Source organism: Maylandia zebra, linkage group LG6 (genome assembly GCF_041146795.1).
Source record: "Maylandia zebra isolate NMK-2024a linkage group LG6, Mzebra_GT3a, whole genome shotgun sequence".
Lineage (NCBI taxonomy): Eukaryota > Metazoa > Chordata > Actinopteri > Cichliformes > Cichlidae > Maylandia > Maylandia zebra.
The window spans coordinates 38,676,687-38,701,210 of record NC_135172.1 but is presented as its reverse complement, the minus strand read 5'-3'; positions in this window follow the sequence as shown (position 1 = coordinate 38,701,210).

Genomic DNA, 24,524 nt, shown 5'->3' with positions numbered 1-24,524 from the left:
CAGTTGGGGACTAAGTAGAAAAAATAAGGTGTGAAGAATGAATATTCAGAATAACGCTTGTATATAAAAAATAAAACTGCAAAAATAAAATGAAATAAAATAAAATAAAAATAACTCGAAGAAATGTATCTACAAACAACTTGATCATCACATAACAAACTGGACTGTCATGAAACAAAGAAAAACAAAGTCAATAGCAACATTATTAGCAGCAAGATAATTTTAGCACATCAACCAGCATGTATTGATTTTCCATCTGAAAAGGTTGAGAATATGAATACCTGTCACTAAACACAACCAAATGCATTCTCTATCCTGGTATTGTTCTGGAGCATAAGCCCAATAGTAACAATTAAGAATCAAACACTTGGGATAAAAGCAAATGCTTTTTTCATGATTTCAGCTTTGAAAGTGCTGTGTACCACTCAAAGACTCAAAAGAAAAAAAATCCTTAGATGCAATCATGTAACAGTTGATAAGGGCTCAAGAGACTCAGCTTTATACAACTGTCCTCTGATGGAGATATGCAGACTTTCCTCCTGAAATGCCAAAAAAGAAACCCAAATACTACCCTTAATGGGAAAGGAAAGAATTAAAATGGATGAGCATAAGCACAGATGGCTGTGATCAACCACTTCCCAATTCTCAGATATATATTGCAACTGACCATGTAAATTACAAGCTCAACACAAGCTTCAGTTTGTAGAATCAAGAGACTGACCCACTACTTGTATTAGTCACATTATAAGACATCCTTTAACAAAGACATGTATTAAACCTTTTCTTTTTTTTAAATAAATAAATAAATTTATAAAGACAGTTTGTCTCTCCTTTAATGTGCATGTGGAAGTGCCCTTGAGTAAGATAGTGAACCACAAAAGCGTCCCAGATTTGACCAAGATGTATGAATGGGCAAAGGTGCCATGTAAAGTCCTGTGAAGTGTGTTCAATGTGACTGTAAAAGTTTAGTATTTTGCCCATTTTTTGTCATTACTTATACCTGGCAGTAAAATGTGATCACGTCTGGAGGTGGTCTAGATTACAGTTTGGTTGAATCTCTGCTAGGTGTCTGTAAATGCAGTCTGATGAAGTAGAAGTAGTTGGGGCACATCCTATCCAACAAATTGAAAAGCCTTACAAGCCTTAAGTCCACCAGCCCTACCTTAGTTGTGCCCTATTCAATTACATTTGTTTTATATTTGCCAAATCACAATAGCTGTCACCTCAAGGCACTTTACTGTATAGTAAAAACCCTATAATAATATAATATAGTCTGAAATGCAAGAAACAAAAGGCGATTGACATAACACCAACTGTGATACTGCAACTTGAAATGCAAGTCAGAACATAGATGGGGATTTTAAGAAATAGTTTGACTCTTGTTGAATCTTTTACAGCATTTTGTTTATCTTAAAGCATTGAGATTGATTAATCCTTTATCTCCTGTTTGTTGATTCTGCAGTATGCACTGACTTGATTTTTTTTCTGAAGTCCAGTAGCAGGTGGCTTGGCATCTGGTCAACATGCTAATAACCTCCAACAAAGATCATCGCACCCCTTCATCTTTCTGATCATATGGCTATCATTAGTATCTGCTTGTGTGTACAGAGAGAGATAAAGGTAGATGTATATACTTAGCACAAAAGGAAAGGAAACTTGTGTTTGTTTGATTGTCAATAATCTTATACAGTTGGAAAGTTTTTTTTATGTCTCCTTAAATGGTGGTGCGTTTGTAAGAGCAATGGATTTGTAGGTTGAGCAGCAGAGTTGAGTATGTGGGCTGAACCCATGAAAAAACCTGCTAAATCTCCTCTGCCGCTGCCAAAAAGCTTATTCTGCTATTACGTTTTGGTTCAAGTTGTTTATTGGATTGGATGATTGAGGTCTGAAGAAAAAAATATATTGTCAATTTAACAATTTATTCATTTATCAAGGAGCATATAGAAGAACCATGCTCAGTCCTAGTCTGGTACCTCTTCCTCATATTGGTCACCAGTTTGGACACACACTGCTGTAGGATGGGATCCCATTCTTCAACCAGCATTTGTCACAAGTCAGCCAAACTGGTTGTGTTGGTTACTCTGGAACAAACAGCACACCCAAGCTGATCCCAGAATTCTTCCATGAGGTTGAGATCAGAACTGCAGGCAGGCCATTCTCTCCTCTCCATTTCAAGATTATGGAGATAGTCTCTGACAAACCCCACTCTGTGGGGTCAAACATTGTTATGTTGAAGGATACAGTTCAGTTCCAGTCTGGGATATTGCATTGCCACTGGCTGCAGAATCTTATCTCGATATCTCTGTGCACTGAGATTGCCTCTAGTGAGAGAGATGACATCCCACACCATCCCACTGCTTCTGCCAAAAGCTGTTAGCCTATCGGTGCAGCAAACAGCGTAACATTCTTTGTTTCTTCTCCATACTTTAACCCTACTATCCAACTGCCATAGTCAGAGTCTGGAGTAATTTCCATGCATAATGTTCCTTCACATGTTTAGGTTCCAGGGCATAAATGGGCTCGATGATGATGGCCTATGAGACTGAAGACTATAGGCTGTTCTGGATTGGCTAGGTAGCGATCATTCAGCCATTTCATCTTACAAATCTTGACTGTAAATCTGTAGAGGACTGTCTACAATTCCTAAGTGCTGACAGGTTGATGAAGAAACTTTCTTGTGATGTCATCTTCTTTTTACTCACAATTCATTGCTTTTATCTGACATCCACTGTTTGGAGCTTGGCCCTCAATTTGGAGATAGTACTAGGGTTCACTCTAAATAATGGTGAAACTTAGTGTTTTCCCCAAGCATGCCTGATTGATCTGAACAGAACCTGTGCCAGAAAACAACTTAGAGCTGGTGTTCAACAAAACAAACTGATATGTGAACTTTGGCCCTATAGTTTGTTTCTGAGGGTCTCTTTTTGCTAAGCAAGTCCAGATGTTTTAGGTTCCCAGTGGAACTCCAAAAAGCAGTTCCTTTCAAGCTGCAGGCAAAGGCCTACATTGCACTGCTGGCATTTACAAGTAGTGATTATCTTACAGACAGTGCACTGCTTCTTTCCCATGCTTGCCCTCTGCCTCTTCTCCACATCTCTAGTGCTCGTAGGGACAGGAAAGTGTCCTTAACTTGGGAACTCAGGTGTGGTATCCAGGCGAACACCTAGGAGGTGTGAAGCAGTTTTATTCATTCTAGTTCTTAGAGATTTTTATGTGTTCTCTATTCCAATTCCAACATTTCTTGTTAAGAACAAATATAGCACAAAAAAAAATTAACAGTTTTTATGGAAGCAACATTATCCAAGACTGCAGATGTCTGCAACATCAGCAATGTGGAAATGTGAAGCAATGAAGTACAAATACTTTGTTGCTGTCCTTATGGTGCATTCACACCGAACGCAATAGATGCGACCAAAAAGCGGCAGACGCCCCTAGCTGGTTGCATGTACATTCGCACCTTGACGGGTGTCCAACGCGAACTGGTCGCGCTTTAAAATATGCAATTTTCACACGCGTGAAGCGGAAATGTGGAAGGAAGTAGTGCCAGAGGGTATGTTTGCAAGATGGCAGCTGTCGATCTAGTGTTTGAAGAGAGAGTCTCCCTTCTCTATTTACTGTGGAGAGCAGAGCAGCGGGGTAAAGGACGTCCTCACGTCCTCATACCTGGGTCCATCAGGTCCTCCAGGAGCCTGAGCAGTTTGGTGAGTTTCACCACTTGCTCCAAGAGCTGCGTCTGCATGACGGTCGCTTTCAGTCATACCACCGTCTTTCCCTCACCCAGTTTAAGGAGCTGCTGTCCCGCGTCGGTCCAAGCATCGCCCGCCTAGACAACTACAGACGCTCAATCTCACCTGCAGAGCGCCTGTCCATCTGCCTTCAGTTAGCAAAAGTGTTTAATACGGTAGTCCTTTATTGATACCTGTGCTAATATATGCTAAACTATCTGTTTATACACTGATAACATGGATGTGGTATGCTGTCAGTGAATGCCATCGGTGTTTACTGATAGCATTTTTACAAAAATCATCTGTGATATTTACACCTTACATTTTCAAAACAGGCTTGTTGCTTTAATTTTAACACATTTGTGGGAAGATAATATTTTTACAACAATGTACACCTAAAAATATCAAACTACTGAGAGTAAATGAAGGGAACAATAACACACAAAGACAATCCTAGGTGGTGTAGCCATCACCAGGGTGTATTACATAAAAAGAGACAAGAAAGGCAAAACCATTTAGTTTATGCATCATTTATAGCAGTAGAATAAGGGTAATTTGGTTCAGAATGATCTGGAATGGCATGTGTAGTTCAGAATTCTAAAAGTTGGTCAATTCTTTTTGCATCTAGCTAGTACTATAGAAGTGGAGAAGGCATAAATTGAGCAATGTGCTTTGGCAGGTAATTGGGTAATTTCAAATGCAACCTTGTTAACAGCAAACACACAAACTGTTTATGTGCAGTTTGTTCACAGTATTTTTTGCTAGCTAAAGATGCACCTGCCATTCCTTTCCAGGGATAAAAAACGTGTGAGCACTAACTTCCCTCAGAGATGGAGAGAAATGTAAGAAAGATGTCACAGGGTGGAAATGGACAAGTTAACTAGTTTTTTGTTTGTTTTTTTTTATCTTGCATGAGTTGCTGTGTTTTACTATTTTTAATATTTTAATATTGTACATTTATTGTTGACTTGTCCTGGAGAGACTCCGCCCCTCCCTGATTACTAACTTGGCACACCTGGGAGGTCACAGAGGCCCAATAAGAGGGTCTGGCAGGCCAGGAGAAGGGGACAGCAGAGATGGAGAAGTAGTTGGTGGCAGGCGGTGGCAGGCGGTGGCCGGCATTGGTGCGGGTTTTGGTATATCGGAGTGGCGACAGCCAGTGTGCAGAGAGGTAGAGGGAGTTGTGCTGGTGCTGAAGAAGTGGCTTGATGCCGGAGGATGCTACGGTGGGGGATTAAGTGGCAGCGGGACAGTACGGTGGCCCCTAGAGACAAAGCACGTACAAACTCCAAAACACTTGCAAACTCCACAGCACATGCAAACTCCAAAACACATGCAAATTCCAAAACACTTGCAAACTAAAAAACACATGCAAACTCCAAAACACGTACAAACTCCAAAACACTTGCAAATTCCAAAACACATGCAAACTCCAAAACACTTGCAAACTAAAAAACACATGCAAACTCCAAAACACGTACAAACTCCAAAACACTTGCAAAATCCAAAACACTTGCAAACTAAAAAACACATGCAAACTCCAAAACACGTACAAACTCCAAAATACTTGCAAAATCCAAAACACTTGCAAACTCAAAAACACTTGCAAACTCCAAAACACATGCAAATTCCAAAACACAACTGAAGTGCTCCAGGACGCTAGGGGCAGTGTTGAGCTCGATTTGCAAAATAAACGGCAAGTTTGTCTGTATGGGTCTCCGTCGCGCTTCCCAGGTTGCCTAGCAACCATGATACTAACCGCTGGAAACGTGTCATACAACTTTGTTTGACAGAAATGAGGGAGAACATATTTTGTTCATTTGTTTGTTTGTTTCTACAAGAGCTTTGTGTGATTTGATAAGTATCTGAGGCTGAGACCACAGGACAGTAAAACATGATTTTTGGGCTTCATTTCTGTACTGAACAGTTATTTCAAGATTAGTTAGTAAATAAGAATTAGCTGATGTTGTTCATGAGACTAAAGTCATATCACTTTGGTAATGTAAATATAATATGGCCAATATTATAGTTATTATATTAATCATTATTAGCTATTACAGCAGTGAACATGAACTCTGTGTCAAATACTGAGCTTCAGTACAGATTCAAGTTGCAGTTATTTATATGTCCTATCACCTTAAATCTTCACTCAAAGACAAGTATCTTTGACAGTGCATATATAGGTGTATCATATATAAGAGACAAATGTTGTTCCTTCAGTATGTTGGCATTACTAAATTTGGCTCATTGCTTACATATATTTATAAAAAGAAAATGTACAAGCTGTGATAACTGTTTCTGATAAAATGAAGAGTACACTGATATATGAAATATTCCTTTATTGGGTGAGAAAATCAGACCATGTCATAACTGCTTTAAGTCATACAGAATAGATATCAGAGCCTTAAACAGGCTGACTTCTGCTAAATGGGTCAAACTGGGCAGAAAGTATACAAACACATAACATCCTTATAGAATATGATGTAACACTATAGATCAACTTACATCAGAATATATAAAGCATATAAACAATTACAGCAATATGATGCAACAAACACAGCAGTGCTACTAATCCAAAATACTCAAAGCTTCATAGAACTGGAACAAACATTTATTTTTAGGTCCATTCTGCTGCTGATACATACTTTAGGTTTCTGAATATTACTGTCATGGTCCTGGGCCATGTTGGCCCAGTGTTCTTAGTTTCCTTGTATGTTTGTATTTTGTTCCTTGCTTAGGCCATGTTTTCTGAGTTGCCCTGTTGTGTTGTTCCCTAAGTGTTCTCCCTTCATGGCTCTTACCCCCTGTGTGCCCCTCTGTGTATCTGTGAGCCCTCGTCCCCTTTCGTGTTTATTTCGTGTCTCCCCTGCCTGTTACGTTGGTGTTCTACTCGTGCTCTCTCTCCTCCTGTCTGAACCTCTGTACTTCCTGTTTCACCTCTCCCGTCAGTGTTCAGTTCACCCCGCCCTGTCTCGTTATGATTATCAGTGTCACCTGTGTTCCCCGTGTGTTCCCACTTCCCTCGTTAACCCTCTGTGTATTTCTGTCTGCGTCTCCCTCTGTTCAGTGTGACGTCGTCCCTCATGCTGTGTGTGATTCCCCCGTGTTTCCTGGTGAGCTTTATGTTAGTTTTTCCCAGTCTAGTTTTGTATCGCCTATCATCTTCTGTTACGCAATAAAGCTGCCTTTTGAGTTTATTCCCTCGTGCCTGTGAGTCCTGCATTTTGGGTCCTACTCCTGCCTGCCGCACAGCGATCCGTGACAGTACGACGTCACCAGATATGGACCCAGCAGCACTCAACCCACCTGAAGAACTGCGTCTGGACATTATCTACTCCGTGGAAAGACTCCTGCATCTGTGGCTCGAACATGAGGGAAAGGAATTTCGCCGTGCTGTGGAAACCAAACTACAGCGTTTAATCTCTGGTCTTCCCTGGCTACTCAGTGCGCTCCACCCACTCGAACAGGATTTAATCCGCAACGAACTCCACCTTCATCCCCCAGCTGCTACTACCCACCTGCCTGAAGGGCCGGATGTGGAGCCGCTCGGCCCGTCAGAGCCATCATCAAAAAAGAAACGGCATTCACGCCGCCGACGCGCCACCCCACAGCCGGACATTCGGCCTTCTAATTCACCTGTTGTGCTACCAGAAGCTCCGTCGGCTCCCTCGCTGCTACTTCCAGCTCGGTCAGTTCCCTCGCAGCCCTTCACAGCTCAGTCAGCCCCCTCGCAGCCCTTCACAGCTCAGTCAGCCCCCTCGCAGCCCTTCACAGCTCCGTTAGCTCCCTCGCAGCCCTTCACAGCTCCGTTAGCTCCCTCGCAGCCCTTCACAGCTCCGTTAGCTCCCTCGCAGCCCTTCACAGCTCCGTTAGCTCCCTCGCAGCCACCCTCAGTTCAGTTAGCTCCCTCGCAGCCACCCTCAGTTCAGTCTCCTGTGTCCCCGCTAGCTCAGCCATTAACTCCACCACAAGCTCCATTTTCACCTTTACCATCGCTTCAGTCATCAGTTCGGTCTGCCACTCAGTCGCCCTTAGCTCCATCATCCACACTACCACCTGTTTCTCTTCCACCACAACCGTCACTACACCCAGCCACTCAGGCTGCTACTCAGTCAGTCATTCAACCCATAGCCCTGCCGTTACCATACCCTGTAGCTGAGCCACTAGCCGCCCGACCCGCAGCCACTTCAGCTACTCCTCCACCCGTCACACCTCCACTACAACCATCACTGCAGTCTCTAGCGCAGTCACCTGCAGCTCTGCTTTCCCCAGTGCAGTCTCCAGTGTCCCCAGTGCAGTCTCCAGTGTCCCCAGTGCAGTCTCCTGCAGCCCGGCTTTCCCCAGTGCAGTCTCCAGTGTCCCCAGTGCAGCCTCCCTTAGCACAGTCGTCCACTCAATCACCAGCTCCACTTTCCCCTCAACTATCACTACCACCTCTAGCTCAGTCTCCTGTGCACTCACTTCTGGTTCATTCTCCTGTGAAGTCATCAACTCCCCTGCCTTCTCCACTCTCACCACCTCCGTTACAACAGACATCAGTTCAGTCCCCTGTGCCAGTGCAGACGCCCTCAGTTCAGTCTCCCGTGCAGTTATCTACTTCACCACCGTCAGTAGCTCAGCCCCCACTCTCACCCGTGTCTCCAGCAGCTCAGCTCCCACTCTCACCCGTGTCTCCAGCAGCTCAGCTCCCGCTCTCACCCGTGTCTCCAGTAACTCAGTTAGCTGCCCAGCAGCCACTCTCCGCTCAGTCTCCTGTGTCGCCAGTTTTGCTCATTCACTCCATGCAGAGAGGTAACTGGATTTCTACTCAGGGTACTTTCCATGGTTTAGCCGCCGTTGGCACAGTTTGCCACTCCAGGGCTTCCCCAGAGGCGAGGTCTCAGTCACCAGCTGATTCTGGACCCCTGAAGTTTAAGCAGCCCCCTAAGAACTGCACCATGTTCGCATTGCCTGGGCAGAGTCAGTGCTCAGTGCAGCGCCAGTTGTCCTCATGTCGGCCGAAGGACTTCATGCCTGTTGGCGTGGTTTTGGCCTCCGCTGGAGGGTCCGAGGGGCCCGTTCAGCCTCCTGTCTCCGCTGGAGGGTCCGAGGGGCCCGTTCAGCCCCCTGTCTCCGCTGGAGGGTCCGAGGGGCCCGTTCAGCCCCCTGTCTCCGCTGGAGGGTCCGAGGGGCCCGTTCAGCCCCCTGTCTCCGCTGGAGGGTCCGAGGGGCCCGTTCAGCCTCACGCCGCATCAGCTGGAGGGCCCGAGGAGCCTGTCCAGCCGCCATCTGCGACCGCCTCGTCATCGCCTGGCCCGGCTACATCCGCCTGTGCTGCAGCTCCGCTTGGCCCGGCCTCAGCCTCTGCAACCTCGCCTGGCCCGGCCTCAGAGTCTTCGTCCTCGCCTGGCCCGGCCTCCTCAGAGTCTTCGTCCTCGTCTGGCCCGGCCTCCTCAGAGTCTTCGTCCTCGTCTGGCCCGGCCTCCTCAGAGTCTTCGTCCTCGTCTGGCCCGGCCTCCTCAGAGCCTTCGTCTGCTGCAGCCTCCTCAGAGCCTTCGTCTGCTGCAGCCTCAGCCTGTGCTTCGCCTGGTCCCGCCTTGACTGGTCCCGTCTCGACTGGTCCTGTGCCCACCGGGCCTCGGCCAGTACGCCTGACACTGGAGAGCCGCCGCCGCTGCCTTCCGCGCGGCCGGCCCCCTGAACTGCACAGTCATCGCCTGAGTGGCCGCCGTCGCCTTCCGCACGGCCGGCCCCCGGACCCTCTTCTCCTGGGTGGCCGCCGTCGCCTTCCGCGCGGTCGGCCCCCGGACCAGCGCTGTCATCGTCGCCGCCGCCTCCCGCGCGGTCGGCCTCCTGAACTGCTCCGTCGTCTCCTTCACCGCCGCCGTTGCCTTGCGCACGGCCGGCCTCCTGAACTGTTTCCACGTCGCCGCCGTTGCCTTGCGCACGGCCGGCCTCCTGAACTGTTTCCACGTCGCCGCCGTTGCCTTGCGCACGGCCGGCCTCCTGAACTGTTTCCACGTCGCCGCCGTTGCCTTGCGCACGGCCGGCCTCCTGAACTGTTTCCACGTCTCTGCCGTTGCCTTCCGCATGGTCGGCCCCCTGAACTGCTCTGTGTTTGGGTTGTTTTCTTGGGCTCCGGTGTTTGCTGTGCTCTTCTTTTGTTTTCTGTTCCGAGCCCTCCGTCCTGGGCCCCCGCCGCCCGCCCTGGGTTGTTTTCTGTTTGGTTTTGTTTTTCTGTGTTTGGGCTGTCTGGAGCCAGCCCTTGAGGGGGGGGGTACTGTCATGGTCCTGGGCCATGTTGGCCCAGTGTTCTTAGTTTCCTTGTATGTTTGTATTTTGTTCCTTGCTTAGGCCATGTTTTCTGAGTTGCCCTGTTGTGTTGTTCCCTAAGTGTTCTCCCTTCATGGCTCTTACCCCCTGTGTGCCCCTCTGTGTATCTGTGAGCCCTCGTCCCCTTTCGTGTTTATTTCGTGTCTCCCCTGCCTGTTACGTTGGTGTTCTACTCGTGCTCTCTCTCCTCCTGTCTGAACCTCTGTACTTCCTGTTTCACCTCTCCCGTCAGTGTTCAGTTCACCCCGCCCTGTCTCGTTATGATTATCAGTGTCACCTGTGTTCCCCGTGTGTTCCCACTTCCCTCGTTAACCCTCTGTGTATTTCTGTCTGCGTCTCCCTCTGTTCAGTGTGACGTCGTCCCTCATGCTGTGTGTGATTCCCCCGTGTTTCCTGGTGAGCTTTATGTTAGTTTTTCCCAGTCTAGTTTTGTATCGCCTATCATCTTCTGTTACGCAATAAAGCTGCCTTTTGAGTTTATTCCCTCGTGCCTGTGAGTCCTGCATTTTGGGTCCTACTCCTGCCTGCCGCACAGCGATCCGTGACAATTACACTTGTTGCTGCCTTTCATAGTGTGTAACTTGAAGGCCCTGAGTACTTTCTCCCACACTGAAAACACTGGAATGATCAAATTATTTGAAAATTACCTAATAAGACTGATTCAGGACAGACAATTAGTTATTTTAAACTTTCCTAGCAGTCCTTCACAAACAGGAAACAGTCTGTCTATTCTCTCCATCTGTCAGCTGCTGCTGGCTCTTCCTCCTCCTCTTCCTCACACATTGTTGAGTTTGTCCTGGTGGATTATCAGGGGGGCAAAGCCTCACAGATGATGTGCAGCAGTGGGTCCCTCAGTCTGTCCTCACTCTGGACACTTGCAGTTGTCACACATGGAAATCAAATGTGTGATAAGCTGCAGGATTCAAACACAAGTGTAACTTATAAACACATGTTCATACTTTTATTACACAATCAGAGAGAAAGAAAAAGAGAGAGAGTGCAGGACAGACAGACAGGTGGCAGTCTCAGGTGTATACACTGCTACAAAACAGCACAAAAGAAGGAGGATTTAGTGTTTGTGTTATTACGAAACAAGAAGAGTTCCCAGATGGTACAGTGGACACATGTGTGACTCCTGTGATTAAAGCATCTTTCTTTCAGCTTAACGAGTGAACCGTCAGCTCGTTCAAACACACGTTAAACAGTGCAGTGGATCCTGCTTGTGCCGTGATATTAAGGACTGCAAACCGAGCAGCATCACTGACTTTCAGCTTGTTGTGTTTGTGGATATATGACTGACTTTAATTATCCACAAAATCATCACAATCTCTGTAAGATTAAGGTCGACTATATATATATTTTTTAAAGTAAAGGCTTTAAAACCAAGTTAATTCTGAAAGTACAGACATCACTAATGTCACATAACTTTCCCGACATGTGGCCAACAATAATGGTTTAATGTTGTTTATTAAAAAAATATTTGTGCATAAATAAGTGACATAATATTCAGTACTTACTTCTGAAAGTTTACTCTTCCTCCGCTCCGCTTCCACCGTTTTTTTTCCGGCAAAATTATCCACACCACCACCGCACTATGAAGTCTGGGATATGTTGGGCCATGAAGGCTACACCGACCCATCCTTAAAATTCAGGGAAATTAAAGACGCATTTGAGGGCCGCATTTCGAGCAGCCTTTGAATTGGGAAAGCCTTCTCTTGTCGCTGTGACATAATCGGCCTTAAAATGCGGCCTTTAAGGCTGCAAACCCCAAATCCGGTCATTGGTACTTCCTGGCTTGTGTAGTTACTAGGTAACAAAAGCTCAACACTGCCCCTAGCGTCCTGGAGCACTTCCGTTGCGTTTTGGAATTTGCATGTGTTTTTTAGTTTGCAAGTGTTTTGGATTTTGCAAGTGTTTTTTAGTTTGTACGTGTTTTGGATTTTGCATGTGTTTTAGAGTTTGTACGTGTTTTGGAGTTTGCAAGTGTTTTGGATTTTGCAAGTGTTTTGGAGTTTGTACGTGTTTTGGAGTTTGTACGTGTTTTGGAGTTTGTACGTGTTTTTTAGTTTGCAAGTGTTTTGGATTTTGCAAGTGTTTTGGATTTTGCAAGTGTTTTGGAGTTTGTACGTGTTTTGGAGTTTGCATGTGTTTTTTAGTTTGCAAGTGTTTTGGAATTTGCATGTGTTCTGGAGTTTGCATGTGCTTTGGAGTTTGCAAGTATTTTGGAGTTTGTACGTGCTTTGTCTCTAGGGGCCACCGTAGGACAGCGCCCTATCTGCTACGGCGAGACCACAGTGCTGGTGTGACACAGAAAAGCGGCAGGCGGAGTTGAGAGCTCTGCCCATCCGGGTACTCCGGAGCGGAGAGACGTGACGGCTGGGGATGCCACCGGGCTTTCCTTGCCCCGCTCTGAATTTACTGGATTTTAACGTTGTGGCTGACGCTGCCGGACTTTTAGTGATTTTTACGCTGTGGCTGACACCACCGGACTTTTAGTGTTTATGTTTTTTGGTTTTTACTGTGTGTTCTCCCTGGCCAGGGCTGTTTTAATTGCTTTTAAACTTTTTTGAACAATATATGATATCTAGTAGTTACAGTTTTATATTGTTCTATTCCCTTGGCTGTTCCACTGTTCTGTCCATTTTTTGGAGGGTTTCCCTCCTTAGAGTAATACCTGGTGACCACTTACAAAGACAGGGCAAGAGAAAAAGAAGAGAGGTTCTATTTAAAGGTAAGGACTGCTTAGTGGCATTTGATAAACTGGAAATTTAAAGTTTACACTAATGCCCTCATTTCTTTAATCATATATTGGATCTGTATATGATGTGAAGTTAAATTTTTTTCGTATTATAAAATGTCCTGCAAAATAAAGTGAGGTATACTAACTTTGTGTTATTTCAAGGTTACATGAAAATACTAGGCAAGTTAGTGGAAGGTAAACTGGTTGACGTTTGTGAGTCTTTGTAGTTTTTAATGTAAATTTATTTCTCTAGTAGTAGAAGTAGCTTAGCGTCCGACAGTTTCTCCAGAGTTTCCTTCTACTTATAAATACAGTATATTAGATATATGTACCAAATAAGCTGATGATTAAAGACAACTGGAATTGCATATGGTCACATTAAACAAATGTGGAATGAATAACAAGGGCAAATTAGACTAAGGTTGCAATTGCAAAGATACTATGATGTCTTTCTCTTTGAACGCAGCCTGGTACCGTATTTTCACGACCATAAGACGCACTGTACTAAAAGGCGCAGTCTCAGTTATGTGTGCCATTACTGTATTTAACACACACATAAGGCGCACTGGATCATAGGGCGCATACAAGTACCGTATGCGTATTTAAAAATAAAGCGGGAGCAAACCTGAGTTCGGTACCTTACTCACATTTTTATTACCAGTAATGGTCATCATCAACAACACACAAGCATACAAGTGTGCATATTTAAAAATAAAGCAGGAGCAAAACAAAGTTTGGTACTCACATTTTTATCATCAATCAAACCCATCGAAGTCCTCATCCTCTGTGTCTGAATTGAACAGCTGCGCTAAATCTCCATCAAACATGCCAGGTTCACTTTCTTCACTGTCAGAGTCACTTTCCGTGCCGTGCGGCTCCTCGGAAATGATGCCGGCTTTTGCGAAAGCTCGAACAACAGTGCCAGCAGACATGTTAGCCCAAGCATCTACAATCCATTCGCAAATTGTGGCGTAACTCGCCCGGCGCTGCCTTCCACTCTTGGTGAAACTGTGGTCTCCATCGGTCATCCATCGCTCCCACGCCGCTCGCAGCCTTACTTTGAACGGGCGGTTCACACCGATGTCCAGTGGTTGGAATTCCTTTGTCAGGCCTCCCGGAATGACAGCAAGCTCACAGTTCCTTTGTTTCACTAGTTTTTTCACATCGGCTGTGAGATGGGCACGCATAGAGTCACAGATTAAGAGCGATGGTGATGCGTGGAAAAAACCACCTGGTCTCCTTACATACACCTCCCTCAGCCACCCTTTCATCATTTCCTCATCCATCCAGCCCTTTTCATTTGCCTTAATGATGATTCCTGCTGGAAACTTCTCTTTAGGCAAAGTCTTTCTCTTAAAAATCACCATAGGCGGCAGTTTCTGTCCATTAGCATGGCAGCCAAGCACAACAGTAAAAGAAGACTTTTCGTGCCCCGTTGTGCGTATCGCTACCATGCTGGTCCCCTTCTTCTCCACAGTGTGACTCACCGGGATGTCAAAAGTGAGCGGGACCTCGTCCATGTTTGTGATGTGGCTGGGCTGGATGTTTTTGTCGCCGATGTGTTTGCTGCAGTAGGAGCGGAAGATGGCCAGCTTTTCCTTATAATCCGCTGGAAGTTGCTGCGCTACCGTAGTCCTGGTCCGGATGGAAAAATGGCACCGTTTCATAAAAAGTGAAAGTGAAACTGCTTTTAGCCGAATGGTGACCGTCGAAACGCTTCTCCCGCTCGTTCTTTGCTCAATGATCCACCGCTCGAGTCTTTCCTCCAACTCGGGCCACCTCGCCTTATGTCCGCGGAAACTCAGCTGCGTTTTCTTGACCTGCCGGAGCTTGTTTTCTAGCTTCCTCCATTTGCGAACCATCGATTCGTTAATCTTAAATTCTCTCGCCGCTGCTCGATTTCCATGTTCCTCCGCGTAGCTGATGGCCTTCAGTTTAAACTGTGCTTCATAAGCGTGTCTCTTTGCCATTTTCAGGGTTGCGCCCACACTTCACCCTTTAGCGTTCTCATGGTGTTCTCTACTACGTCCTCCTTACATCACACAGGGCGCACTGCGCTATAGGGCGCGCCGTACTTTTTGAAGAAAATCTAAGACTTTTAAGTGCGCCTTATGGTCGTGAAAATACGGTAATTAAGATCAATGTTAGGTAGCTGAAAGAGACTCAATATTTTTTTTGATGTAAGAGCAAATGCTTCTGTTCATCCTCAAGACCACATACAGTCCCCAGTAATTTATTGATGGAATGCAGGATCTATCCAGAGTAGAGCTGTGTTATTACAAACTGTTCCACTGAAAACTGAAATCTATGTGTAACAGCTAACTTTATGATGTGTACGTCATAGAACATAACACATTGTTCACTGTCAAATCCTAAGCTTTTTGTGTGCTAATGAAAATACTGTTACCGTGCCATGTGTTTAAATGCACTTCTGTTTTATTTTAGCAAATTAGAGAGCCTGTAGGTACTTATTAAAGTCATCAAAACCTACACCTCAACACAGGGCTTGGAACCAGTCTCCTGGAGAGGGGCTGGACTATGTCTCAGCTTGGAGTTGCCCTTGGTAAGTGTTGGCAGGCTAGGGTGGGTGTCCTAGTATCCACTCAGCTTGATGCCTGTACGTTGGGGATTTTCCTAGTCGATGAGAGGGTTTGTTCCCTGCGTCTTTGGGTCGGGGAATTGGTCCTGACTGTCGATTTCACTTATGTGCCAAATACGGGCAGGATATTTGAGGGTGCTCCACCTGGGGACTCTGTTGTCCTACTGAGAGACTTTAACACTCATGTGGGCAACGACTGTAAGACCTCGAGGGGCATGCGAGGAGTGGCCTGCCGGATCTGAACCCAAGTCGTGTTCTGTTACTGGATTCCTATGCAAACAACAGTTTGTCCATAACGATCACCATGTTTGAACATAAGGGTATTCATACATGCACATGGCACCAGGACACTGTAGGCCACAGGTCGCAGATCGATTTTCTAATTCTCGTTAGATCTGCAGCCCTATGTTATGGACACTCAGGTGAAGAGAAGTCCTGAACTGTCGACTGATCACCACCTGGTGGTGAGTTGGATCAGGTGCAGGAGAAGGATGTTGAACAGACCTGGCATGGCTAAACATATAGTGAGGGTGCACTTGGAATGCCTTGCAGAGGCCCTGGTCTGCAAGATCTGCAACTCCCACCTCTGGCAGAGTTTCAACAACATTCCAAGGGGGACTGGAAACTGTGATTCTTTTCATAATTTTTATGGACTTAATTTCTAGGTGTGGCCAAGTGGCGGAGGGCTTCTACTTGGGTGATCTCAGAATGTCATCTCTGCTTTTTGCAGATGATGTGTTTCTGTTGGCTTCATCCAGTGACAGCCTCCAACTCGAGCTAGAGTGGTTTGCAGCTGAGTGTAAAGCGGGAAAGAGAATCAGCACCTCCAAGTCTGAGGCCATGGTCCTCAGCCGGAAAAGGGTCGAGTGCCCACTCCGGGTCAAGGACGAATTCCTGCCTAAAGTAGAGGAGTTTAAGTAAGTCTTGTTCATGAGCAGAGAGATTACTTTTTTTCAAGTAACGAGTAAAGTAAGGGATTACTATTGCAAAATCGGTAATTAGATTACCGTTACTTTCCCGTAGGAACGCTGCGTTACTGCGTTACTAAAACCGTGATTTTTTTTGCAAGAATGTCTCATGACAGTGACGTAAGCAAGTGCGACGTTCGTGGCAAAAGCTGTGTGCAGATCAACAATGGATCATATATGGAGTACGGGAGAGAGTATGAGCGTGCAGCATTTAAAGTGTGGAAGTACTGACCTTACTTTGAGTTTGATTCCATAAAAAGTGACAAAAACATTAGTGTTCGTTGTGCGTGGGAAGAAAACTTCTTTTTACAGCGAAAAAAAACCCCTAAACTTCCAAGCAAGCACCGAGTGCGCTATGACGTAATGGGAAACTCACAGAGAAACTCGCGGATTCTTCCACTGACCGCTGCGGCACACCTGCACCAGGGTAAACCTACGCCTTCGGCACTCCTGCTTTACAGGTGAAAATAGAGCAACAGGACCGCTAGTCTGTGACTTTATTTATTTTCTGCTGTGTTTTACTTGCATCTATTTGAAAGAGTGAGTGTAAACACAAAAAATATTTTATTTTATGTGCTGGAATGTGCAGAAAATAGGTTTAAATGTTAAACTAATTTCTTCCAGTCAGTGAATGTTGCATATAATTAAATTTTTGCTTGATGCATAAAGTTAAAAGATTAAAACTAACAAAACAAGTTTTAAAAAGAGACTTTTCCAGTTGATTACATTTTGTATGATGGATTGTAGAAAAAGTAGAATTGTGCTGAAAGATCTATCGATTTATTACCTATTCAGGTTGTAAATCGTGTTTTTAAAAAGTAACTAAGTAATTAATTACTTTTGAAAATAAGTAATCAGTAAAGTAATGGGATTACTTTTTTGGGGAAGTAATCAGTAATTAGTTACTGATTACTTTTTTCAAGTAACTTGACCAACACTGTTCATGAGTGAGGGGAAAAGGGAGCGGAAGATCGTCAGACGAATTGGTACTGTGGCTGCAGTGATGCGGACGTTGTACCAGTCTGTCGTGGTGAAGAGAGAGCTTAACGTAAAAGAGAAAGGTCTACGTCCCTACCCTCATGTATGGACATAAGCTTTGGGTAGCGACATTGAAATGAGCCAGTTGAGATCGTTTGGGCTAGGTTGCCTTCTGGGCATCTCCAGGGTGATATATTCTGGGCATGTCTCTCTGGGAGGAGGACCCGGGGCAGACCCAGGACACGCTAAAGACACTGTATCTCTCAGCTGGCCTGGGAACACCTTGGTGTTCCCCCGGAAAGGTTGGAGGGGGTGGCTGGGGAGAAGCATTAATCTGTAATACTAAATCAACCTCATTAATAGGTGCATATTGTATTTAGAAAAGAAAATCAATGGGAGGCACTGAGTCACACTTTCATTATGTATCAATCTCTGTGTAGAAATGTGACTAAAAGCCTGGAACACTGCAAACCACTGCTCACTGTAAAAAACTCGGTTGCCTCTAAAACCTGAGGCACACAGGTATTGGGTTTCTCCTCTTCCATCCAGTGCTCCATTTTAAATTTATTTCCATTAACCTCACCTCTGTTTTGTAAAAATACCACTATTACTGAGGAGCCGAAATGTTTGAGGCTCAGTTCTAAATATGCAGGTTGAGAACTGAGTGAAGAGCTGCAGGACAGAGCAAAAGTTTTGGCAGTGAGCTCACAGCTTTGAGCTGTCCAGTTAAACAGTTGTTCTGATAACATCTCCTCCTCTCCTTCAAAATGAATTAACACTCCTAGCACAATCTATTACAAAAACATCAGACTCTTAAAAAAAAAAGACATGCTAATGTCAGTGTAAATTATTCCCCGAAAGGGAAACTCCTGTCCAGAACTTTCAGTCACAAAATTCACGCTGAGCTTATTTAATAAACACCAACAGTAGCTTTTTAACACACAAAAAAGAGCCTTAATAAATCTGGCTAAACATTTGGTACTCTGTAGTGTGCTTTCATTATAGGAGTTTAAATTACAGCACAGGCTTATTTTCATTGCTCTTCTTTTTGTCATGGTCCTGGGTCGTTGACCCAGCGTTTGTGTTTCATTTTGGTGTCATCTTATGTTTTGTGTTTAATTCTTATTTTGTATCAGTGCTTAGGGTTTGGTTCTTGTATTTAGCGCTTCAGTGTTCTCCCTCCTGTGCTCTGTTTGTGTCCCTGAGTTTGTCTTTGTGAATTTCCTATTTTACTTTGAAGGTCTGTGTCTGTTATCACTGTGTCAGCTTGTGTCTTCCTGTCGTCTTGTGAATTAGGATCACCTGTGCTCCCCTCCTGTGTACCATTACCTGATTATCTTGTGTGTGTATATATATAGTGGGTGTCAGTCTGTGCTCCTTGTCGGTTCGTTGACATGTTACTTAGTGTAAATCTGTGTTATCCTGCGTCTTTTGTCATCTCTACGTCTCTCTGCTCCTCACTCTGATCTCCATTCCCAGCTCTTCATCCCCCATATACCTCCTTATGTTTTCCCTGCGTGTGACTTTGTGAGTTATGGTTTTGTGTTTAGTTATTATTAGTTTTCCCCAGTTTAGGTTCATGTTTAGTTCTGCCCAACGCCTTTTGTTATTGAGCACTGCAAATAAACCTCACTCACATCTCCACCGCAGTCTGCAACTCTGGTCCTCATTCACTCCACCACCCAACTACTGCCTCAACCGTGCCACTTTTGAAGAAAAAATGTACAATGTTCACCTCTGGGAGGATGTGTGACCTTTTTGGGCTTAGTGTATCCTCATCAATATGTATGGAAAGTCTCCATGCGTATTCAGAGTTGGGCATGTCTGTGTTTACAGCACTTTGAATTTTATTCATTTAAGTATTCGTTTGAGTGCAACACAAACACAATGCTTATATATCTTGATCTAATAAAAACAAAACCACATATGCACCAAATTTGACCAAAATTTACAAATATTGAAACCAAATAAATTTCCTTTTTTTTTTTTCCTATTATCAGTTTAGTAATTTATATATATTTAGTTACAAAAGTTTTGTTCTCTTTATTTTCCATTTTAGTGTTCATTAACCCTTTAGAGCCGATCGGAGCGGGAGCGCTCTGTTATGCGTAACTATTTTTAAATCCTGGTAGCACTGCAACCACGTAAGCTAGCGCAAAAATTTTTTTTGCATATGAAACCGGAGGAGTTGTACTTGCATATTGTGCCATCAGCTTGTCCTAGGTCACCGTTTCCTTCCACATAAAGCTTTGCAAAAACTGAATAAAAAGCGCTTGCAGGAACAAAAACATAATATTCCAGAAACACGCTTTGCCGGTCCGATCAGCTGTTCAAAACACTTCCTACGTTGGAATAGACGTCAGCGCGAACTTTTGCATTTCCGCCATTACCTGGCCGAAACCGGAAGTGACGTCATTTTCGCGGAAATGTAGTCTTTTTTGCGATCAGGGCCTCAGGGCCTATACTGCTCTTTTTAAAAGTTATCTTTGACTTTATGACTTTCTGTGTCGTTTCTGGGATGCTTAGGACTCATATTGCACTGCTGGAAATAGTTTATTTTGATGCATATGCTGCTTTTTTGCAAATTTGCAGTATAATATTTATTTTCGTTTTTCCTGCAGTGTATAAAAATTGGTGTATTTCAAAAATAAAACTATGAAGACACTCAAAATAAATTTCCTGTGGTGGGAAACTATTTTGTGCAACTTTTTTGTATTTACAGTTTTGAGGGATAAGCCTCTTAAATTTCTCTAACTACAAATATATATGTTAAAAAATCAAAAACGATTTTCAATTTTTTTGTAGTTTATTGCACTTTTTTGCAATTTATGTAATTACTATGCACTTAATGAATACATATTATTAAAATCTGGGCTATAATGGTTGTATTGATGTATAGCAACTTGAAATGCTCCCAAAAATGGCTCCACAGCATGTAAAAATATAATATAAGCTCTGGCGGACTTGGTTCTATGGTAGGTCTTAAAGGGTTAACTGTCATAACCTTGGTGCTCACCCATACAGTCTCCACCCCTCCCTCTCCTCTTCATCTTGCTGGACTGTCCCCATGTCCCTCACACCATCACCATGCTCTGTCAGCTGCAAGTGTAATAAGCAATTAGACTAGACAAAAGACGAACATGAGGCAGGAGATGAGTATTTGATAAAAGTCTAAATTCAATTCCCATGCATAATGAATACCTGCTCTGTTTCTATGCTGCTGCCAGTGTTTGTCCTTGACCCAGTCCAAGAGTGTGCCATCATCCTCCAGTTTATTCTTAAATTGAGGATTCAATGTGAACACCTCTCAGAGAACAGTTTTATCAATGATTCTCTATGGAGTGCAGATTTCTAATTAGCGAAAAGGAAACTGAGCACAATTTGTCTAAGTGATATTAATTTTAATTAGTCTTTGAAACGATATTTATCAGAAAAATCTTACCAGACAGCCTGCTTGGACACAGACACTATCTCCTTCCTGTATTGTGTATACTGGTTCTCTAGTGTGGAAAGGGGTTTAAACTAAAAACCTTTCCTAACTGATCAGAGCACATTGTGTCATAAATAATCATAGTACCTTATAACCCCCAAAAGCACTTTGCTTTCTAAGGGTAGGTTTACTTATTCTTCCTAGAGTTTCCAAAACTAGAATTGGAGCCAGAGCCTTCAGCTGTCAGGTTCCTCTCCTGTTGAGCCAGCTCCAATTTTTTCTTTCTTCAAAAGTTAAACAGCCTCTCCATTATTAGGATTAGGCTTTAAACATTCCTTTTTGATAAAGGTTATAGTTAGTTATGCTGCTGTAGGTTTTGGCTATTGGAGGACCTACCATGATTCACAAAGCGCTTCTCCTGCACTGCCTTCTTTCCCATTGGCCAAACCAGCTACTATGGCCTGTCATTAACTATTGCCAGTGTTGGGGAGTAACGGAATACATGTACCGCCGTTACGTATTTAAAATACAAAATATGAGTAACTGTATTCCGTTACAGTTACCATTGAATACAGTTGCTTTATTGAAATAAATGGATTACACGGCAGTATTTTCCTGTTTCATGTTGTGGCGGTTCAGGACTGTTTGGGTTTTGTTTGACAGCTACGTTCTGTTGTTCCGGGCGGCAGCGTTACGGTTGCCATGGTTACAGGGTGACGCGCTCTGTCTGCAACTATGTGTTTCCTGGGTGACAGAGCGCCTTTTTGTTGTTCTTGTTGTTGTGCTAAGCTAATAGGCAGAATGCTACAGGCATAGCTCTAAGGAACGTAGCCTCATGGGCAGTGTAGTCCGTGCTGCAGGGGGAATCGACTGCCTACACGTTATGTGTCTGTGAGCAAGAGGAGGGAGAAAAAGGCGAGTGGAAAAGTGTGAGTTGTCATCGAGAAGAAACGGGAGCTGGAAGCATGTAAATATAATAATAACCACTGCAGCCACAAAGAGTGCCTGACGAGCCCAGTTGTAAGTACGCTATTAAGACTCGACTGTACACTGTGTTCGTGTTTTCCTCCGAAACAATAAGTTCCGTTGGAGCAGTCTTTCAATGCCTCTCTCTGTCTCTCACAAGCAAGGTTGACCCAGACAACAAAGTAAAGCTATTTTTCGGCTACGAGCCCGAAACAGAACCCACCGTATTAGCCCTTTACCACGGTTCGAAGCCGCGGACCTTCAGTAATAGTAATAAATCACACAGCAATAGTACATTCGTGTAGTTTTAAAAAGCATGATAATATATTAAGTAATCCAAAGTATTCAGAATATGTTACTCTCAGTAAGTAACGTAACGGAATACGTTACAAAATACATTTTGGGGCATGTATTCAGTAATCTGTAGTGGAATACATTTTAAAAGTAACCTTCCCAATACTGACTATTGCCTCTGGTGTTTTCTGTTGTCATCTGCTATTAGGCCATCACCAGATCATTGGGATTTTCTCTTTAATATAGGGTCCTTATCTTACAATTAAAAAAAAAAAAAAAAAAAACTTAAAATTAATGTTGTTGTGAAATGGTTTTATAAAGAGTAAGGTACATAAGTATTTGGGCACCCACACACACATACCTTCATACAGGAATCTGCACAATCTCAGACACACACACACACACCTGCACACCTTGATACATCAAGTTATTTTTTGCACAATGCTCAGTCTTTTTGCACAACCCACTGTCATTGTTGCGCTTTTCTATTGCACTGTTGTGTCTGCACTGTCTGTTTTGTTTTTTGTTTTTTTTGCACTGCTTTTTGCAATTTTTGCACAATTGCACCTTATGTAGTCCTGTGTTGATTGTCTGTTATATGTAATGCCATGATCTTGGAATAAAGCTGCCTCTTTTCACTGTGTGTTCCACTGCACATGGTTGAAATAACAATACAGCCACTTGACTTGACTTGACTTTAAAACAGTGCTGAAGAAGTACAGCAAGCTGCCCATACCTGATGCCTTAGAAGCTGCACAGCAAAGATACAGCCTTGGCTAGCCACTTGAAGAGGTATACCGCAGAGCTAGAAGGCTGGAGAATAAGCCAGCTCTACTCCATAGAACCATCCAAGGTATACTCTCAGTGGGAGGGGAACAATATGAGAACGTACTTGACACCTTAAAAACTGCAAAGCAAAGACACTGTAAAGCAAAGAGGAAAACCAGAAGAGCTGGTTTTCCTGGTAGACAGAGCAGTAGCCCGAGACTGCAAGACCAGACTGTCCAATGCTTGCACCGTCTGGAATAATTAAAAGAAAGCCTACAAATCAACCCCCCACACATGGAATGCCTAGAACTGTAACTGGACTGTAATTGTGACTAGAATCCCACAGTCACATGGGAACCACGAAGGGGCCGCTAGGAAAACTGCAACCACCATATACATGCAGATGGTCAGGCAAGTCCTGAGGAGTCAGCTGAATGGAAAGAACACGATCCAGGCTATTTGTACCCAGCCTGTGATCAGATACCCTGCTGGGATAATAATCTGGACAAAGGAGGAGAAAGAAGCCATCAAGACAGTGCATGGAGGGTTTCACCCAAATTTTGCACCCAGAGTATACCTTAAACAGAAGAAAGGAGGCTGAGGACTGGCAAGTGTGCAGGATAAGACAACAAACATCCATGAGTACATCAGGAAGGTGGAAACAACCGACAGTGTGCTTAGTCAATACATCAGGCAACAGAAACCTGAGAAAGAAGATGAGCAAGGGGAATGCTACTACTCAAGTAACCCTGGCGGAAGGGGTTACATGAATAAGATGAGGGACCTATGGATTCTTCGATACCCAACATCCACAATGACGGCGAAACAACTAGTAGCTCAGTGTTCCAACATTCGAAAGAAGGGACTGCTCTCACAGCTAGAGATTGACGAGGTACAACATAAAAAATGCTATGGCAACGGGAGCCAGGACGGCAGGTCAGTTACAAGACGCCAGTTACAAGTACCTGGGGATCCCGCAGGCGAATGGGAACCATGAAGAGGCCGCTAGGAAAGCTGCAACCACCAGGTACCTGCAGAGGGTCAGGCAAGTCCTGAGGAGTCAGCTGAACGGTAAGAACAAGATCCGGGCTATCAACGCCTACGCCCTGCCCGTGATCAGGCACCCTGCTGGTATAATAAGTTGGCCAAAGGAGGAGATAGAAGCCACTGACATAAAGACAAGAAAGCTCCTTACCATGCATGGAGGGTTTCACCCCAAGTCCAGCACCCTGAGGCTGTACGCTAAGCGGAAGGAAGGGGGCCGGGGACTGGTGAGTGTCAGCACCACAGTCCAGGATGAGACAAGGAACATCCACGAATACATCACAAAGATGGCCCCAACTGACAGCGTGCTCAGTGAATACCTCAGGCAGCAGAAACCCAAGAAAGTGGAGGAAGGCGAGGAACCATCATGGAAGAACAGGCCCCTGCACGGTATTTACCACCAGCAGATAGAGGAGGTGGCTGATATCCAGAAATCCTACCAGTGGCTGGACAAAACTGGACTGAAAGACAGCACAGAGGCACTAATCATGGCAGCACAAGAACAAGGTCTGAGTACAAGATCCATAGAGGCTGGGATCTATCACACCAGGCAAGACCCCAGGTGCAGGCTGTGTAAAGATGCCCCAGAGACAATCCAGCACATAACAGCAGGGTGCAAGATGCTAGCAGGCAGGGCATACATGGAACGCCATAACCAAATGGCCGGCATAGTATACAGAAACATCTGTGCCGAATATGG